This window comes from Erinaceus europaeus, chromosome 11, assembly GCF_950295315.1.
Source record: "Erinaceus europaeus chromosome 11, mEriEur2.1, whole genome shotgun sequence".
Lineage (NCBI taxonomy): Eukaryota > Metazoa > Chordata > Mammalia > Eulipotyphla > Erinaceidae > Erinaceus > Erinaceus europaeus.
The window spans coordinates 41,943,978-41,949,977 of NC_080172.1; positions in this window are offsets into that span (position 1 = coordinate 41,943,978).

Below are 6,000 nucleotides of genomic sequence, written 5' to 3' on the forward strand. Positions count from 1 at the left end.
ACAAGTCTTTCACTTCTTTGGTTAGGTTTATTCCTAGATATTTTATTGTTTTTGTTGCTATAGAAAAAGGAACTGATTTCTGGATTTCAATTTCTTCTAACTTAGTGTTTGCATAGAGGAATGCCACTGACTTTTGAATGTTAATTTTATAGCCTGACACCTTACTGTATTGCCTGATGATTTCCAAAAGCTTCTTGCTGGATTCCTTAGGTTTTTCCATGTATACTATCATGTCATCTGCAAATAAGGAGAGTTTGACTTCTTCTCTTCCCATCTGTATGCTTTTAATTCCTTGCTCCTGCCTGATTGCTATGGCAAGAACTTCCAACACTATGTTGAATAGTAATGGTGATAGTGGGCAGCCCTGTCTAGTACCTGATCTGAGGGGAAATGCTTCCAGTTTTTCACCATTGAGTATGATGTTGGCTGTAGGTTTGCTATATATAGACTCCACTATCTTCAGGAATTTTCCATCTATTCCCATTTTTTGTAGTGTTTTGATCATAAAGGGATGTTGGATTTTGTCAAAGGCTTTCTCTGCATCTATTGATATGACCATGTGGTTTTTGGTCTTGCTTTTGTTGATGTGGTGGATCACATTGATTCATTTACGTATATTAAACCAACCTTGCATGCCTGGGATAAACCCCACTTGGTCATGATGAACAATTTTTTTGATATACTGCTGTATCCGGTTGGCTAGAATTTTGTTCAATATTTTCGCATCTATGTTCATCAGAGATATTGGTATGTAGTTTTTTTTTTTTGGTTGTGTCCCTGTCTGCTTTTGGTATCAGGGTGATGTTGGCTTCATAGAAGCTGGCAGGGAGTATTCCAGTGTCTTCAATCTTCTGGAAGACTTTTAAAAGTAGAGGTATTAGTTCTTCTTTGAAAGTTTTGTAGAATTCATTTGTAAAACCATCTGGTCCAGGACTTTTATTTTTGGGAAGATTTTTGATAACTGTTTCAATTTCATTAGCTGTGATGGGCCTGTTCATGTTATCCACCTCCTCTTTACTTAGTTTTGGAAGTTGGTAGGTATCTAGGAAATCATTCATTTCTTCCAGGTTCTCTAGCTTGGTGGCATATAGTTGTTCATAGAAGCCTCGCATGATATGTTGAATTTCTGCAGTGTCTGTTGTGATTTCTCCTCTTTCATTTACTATCCGATTTATTTGGGTCTTCTCCCTTTTTTGTTTTGTGAGTCTGGCTAAAGGTTTGTCGATTTTGTTTACTCTTTCGAAGAACCAACATTTACTTTCATTGATCTTTTGTATGGTTTTCCTATTCTCAATGTTATTTATTTCTGCCCTAACTTTAGTAATTTCTGTCCTTCTGGTTGCTTTAGGATTCCTTTGTTGTTCTTCTTCTAGGTCTTTAAGATGTGCAATCAGGCTGTTTATTTGTGCCTTTTCTTGTTTCCTAATGTGTGCTTGTATGGCTATGAACTTCCCTCTTAGGACTGCTTTAGCTGTGTCCCAAATATTTTGATAGCTTGTGTCTTCATTTTCATTGAACTCTGGAAACATTTTGATTTCTTCCTTGATTTCCTCTTTAACCCAGAAGTTGTTAAGAAGTGTACTGTTGAGCTTCCACATTTTGGCACTGTTACTAATCTTTTGTTGATTGTTAAGTGTTAGTTTAATTCCACTGTGGTCTGAGAAGATGCTTGGGATGATTTCAGTGCTCTTGAATAGGCTGATGCTGTCTTTGTGGCCTATCCTTGAGAATGATCCATGTGGATTTGAGTAAAATATGTATTCCAGTTTCTTGGGATGAATGACTCTGAAAATGTCCAATAGTTCTAGTTTATCTATCTCTTCATTTAGCTCCCTTATGTCTTTACTGATTTTCTGCCTGGATGATCTGTCAAGTTGAGATAGTGGGGTGTTGAAGTCCCCTACTATGATTGTGTTACTGTTAATATATTGCTGTAGCTCTTTCAGTAGAAGTTTGATGTATTTAGATGGCTTCTCATTGGGTGCATAGATATTAATAATTGTTAAGTCCTCTTGATTGACTGATCCTCTGAGCATTAAGTAGTGTCCATTCCTGTCTTTTTTAATCTTATCTATTTTAAAGTCTATCATGTCAGATATTAGAATAGCTGTTCCTGCCCTTTTTTGTGGGCCATTGGCTTGAATGATAGTTTTCCATCCTTTCACTTTAAGTCTGTGTTTGTCTTGTTGCGTTAGTTGAGTTTCCAGTAGACAACATATTGTTGGGTTGTGTTTTCTGATCCATCTTCCTACTCTGTGTTTTTAATAGGTGAATTCAGGCCATTGAAATTTATTGATATCAAAGATTGAAGATATTTTAACGCCATTATTGTATAGTTTTAGAGTGTTTTGATATATGTCCTATTTGTGGTGGTCTGGTTGTTTATAGGAGACCTTTCAGAACTTCTTTCAGGGCAGGCTTGGTCATGGTTGCTTCCTTCAACTGTTGCTTGTCTGCCTATTTGTGGTGGTCTGGTTGTTTATAGGAGACCTTTCAGAACTTCTTTCAGGGCAGGCTTGGTCATGGTTGCTTCCTTCAACTGTTGCTTGTCTGAGAAGATTTTGATGCTTCCATCTAGTCTGAATGACAATCTAGCAGGATATAGTATTCTTGGCTGAAAGCCTTTCTCATTGAGCACTCGATAGATATCTTGCCATTCTCTTCTGGCCTGTAGTGTTTGTATGGAGAAGTCTGCTGCTAATCTTATGGGTTTTCCTTTGTAGGTGACTCTTGGTTTTTCTCTTGCAGCCTTGAGGATCCTTTCTTTATCCTTATTCCTTTCCAATCTAAGTATGACATGTCTTGGTGTCTTTAGGTCTGGGTTAATTCTGTTTGGGACCCTCTGGGCTTCTTGAATCTTTATGTCTTTGGTGTTGTCTAGACTAGAGAAATTTTCAGCTATTATGGCCTGGAGAATGCTTTCTTCCTCCCCTTCTTTCTTCCTCTGGTAAGCCAATAATGCGTATATTGTTTCTTTTGAAGTCATCCCATAGGACTCTGTTGTTGTTTTCAGCATCTCTTAATCTCTTTTTGAGATCTCTTACTTCTTTTTTAGTTGTCTCTAATTCATCCTCAATCTTGCTAATTCTGTCTTCAGCCTCATTGATTCTATTCTCTCTGCCCTCTACTGCTTTCTGGAGTTCATCTATTTTGTTGCCCTGCTCTGATACTGTTTTAGCTTGTTCAGCTAGTTGCCTTCTTAGCTCAGCGATTTCAGCTTTCAGCTCTCTAATAACCATGAGATAATTAGAATTTTCTTCCATATTCTCATTTGTTGTTCCTGCATTTCTGATTACAATTTTTTCAAATTCTTTACTCACTCCTGTTATTATTTCCTTAGCTAATGTTTGGATGTTGAACTCGTTGTTTTGTGCTTCACCCTCTGGAGGACTTTTAGCTGGACTCTTGTCCTGGTTCGAGTCTCCAATATTTTTTCTTGTTGTTTTAACCATTTTATATAAGGTAACAGTTTTTTCAATCCCTGAGTTGGAGTTCAGTGGTGTAAAAGCCTTTTTTTTTTTTTCCCTGTAGGCTATGGGAGCCTGAGGGCTTTTAAACTATCAATAGGCTTCTTGGCTTAATCACTGACTCCTGACCAAGAGATAAAGCAGGGTGTGGCAGAGATAATCCAGTGGTTATGCAAAGAGACTTTCACAGCCCCTCAGCTATGCCACCGAGGTATAGGTCTTCTCCTGAGTTTCCCGGTTAGATCTCTGTCTCCTGGTGTCCCTCCCTGTTGCTGCTCCAGATTCTGAGGGTAGTAGCAATGGAGACTCAGAGTTGCACTTGGTGAGTCTCTGGGGAGTCCTTTCCTCCCTTCAGCTGTCCCCTTGTTGGTGGAGCAGACTGGAGGTGGTGTCTCCACTGACAAACTGTTGAACTGTTAGCAGTCACTTAATCTCTCCTTAGGCCCCTCTCTCCTCTCTGTCACCAGCCACGCGTGTTTGTACTCATGGGTGATTACTGGGTTTCTGTGGTCATTCTAGTCCTGTCTTGTTTCGGTCCGGGTGGTCTCCTTTGGTATTCCTAGTTGATCCGGGAGAGGAGAGGAGAGGAGAGGAGAGGAGAGGAGAGGAGAGGAGAGGAGAGGAGAGGAGAGGAGAAGAGAGGAGAGGAGAGAAAGCGATCTGCTGCTTTCTACGGCTCCGCCTCCGGAAGTCCAATCAATCGTACACTTATTATATGTACATGTCACTACATGAAATGTTACCTCCACAAGGAAAAAAAAGTGACCATATAATCACCTTAAGCTGATTAAACAAAAAATATCATTTACACATCTTTTTTTTTCTTTTCCTCTCCCTGATGTCTAGAAGAATGTTCAGAATACAGTTAGTTTTCTAGTATATGTTCAAGGAGAAGTACACAAATGAACCAAGAGGCTTCATAGTTAATAGACATGTAGGAGATGCTCACATAGCTTTTTTGAGGCATGTGTTGAGTTTCCTGCTCATAATTCCATCTAAAGCAAGGGAGCTTCCCTTGGTGGTTGTTTTTGTTTTTGTTTTTCAGACTGTCCATGATCTTAGTTCCCTCTAGAGCAAGGGAGCTTCCTAAAAAAAAATGGATGGAATTGCCTTTTAGTTCCAACACACAATAGCAAAACTGGACTCTCCATGTGACCAGGTAAAAATGTTTACTTAGAAGGCATTTTTTATTTTTATTTTATTTTAAAGATTTTATTTAGGGTAGGAGTAGATAGCATAATGGTTTTGCAAAGAAACTCTCATGCTTGAGGTTCCAAGGTCCCAGGTTCAATCCCCTGCACCACCATAAACGAGAGCTGAGCAGTGCTCTGGTAAAAAAAAAAAAAAAAAAAAAAAAAAAGGAGTCCAGCGGTAGCGCTTCGGGTTAAGTGCAGGCGTTGTAAAGTTTAAGGACTGGCCTAAGGATCCTGGTTTGAGCCCCCAGCTCCCCACCTCAGGGGGCTGCTTCACAGGTCTGCAGGTGTCTTTCTCTCCCCGTCTTCCCCTCCTCTCTCTATTTTTCTCTGTTCTATCCAACAACGACATCAATAACAACAAGGGCAACAAAGGGGAACAAATAAATATTTTTTAAAAGATTGTATTTATTTATTAATAGAAAGATAAGAGAGAGAGAATGAGACATCACTTTGATACATGTGCTGCCGAGGATCGAACTCAGGAACTTATGCTTGAGAATCCAATGCTTTCTCCAATGCACCACCTCCCAGACCACACTGAAAGGCATTTTTTAAAAAATGATTTTATTGGGGGCCAGGCAGTGGCACACCAAGTTAAGTACACTTAATACAAAGTGCAGGTTTTAATCCCAGTTCCAGCTCCCAGCTCCTCACCTGCAGGGGTGTCGCTTCATAAGCGGTGCAGGCCAGTTTATAAGTATCTTTCTTTCCCCCATCTTCCTCATCTCTCTCAGTTTCTCTCTATCCTATCCAACAACAACAAATGGAAAAAAATGGCCACCAAGAGCAGTGGATTCGTAGTGCTGGCACTGAGCCCCACGATAATCCTGGAGGCAAAAAAAAAAGTTATTTTTATATATGAGAGAGAAATCAGGACATCACTCTGGTACATGTGGCACCAGAGATAGAACCTGGAACCTAGAAGCTCAGGCATAGAAATACACTGCTCTACAAGTTGCCTGCAAGTCCATTGCTCTATCTCTAGCTGTAGAAAACTATTCTTTCTCTTTCTTTTTAAAATAGATTTCTTTGTTTTCTAGGCTGTTCAGATTAATATTATTTTTTTTTGGCTGCAATTATTTATTTTTATTTTGAGAAGTTGGGGCTTCACACATGTGTGATTTCACTTCTTCATTTATTTTTGCTTTTTCTCCATTCAGATGGAAAGAGACAGAAACAGAGACTGTAGATAGCACTGGAGCTTCCCCCATTGCCATGGCACTCCCATGTGGTGCTGGGACACTATCTGGGAGGACTTGTCAGCCTCCTGGTTATAATCTCTTTTTTTTTTTTTAATTTTTATTTATTTATTTTCCACTTTTTTTTAATTGGGGAAT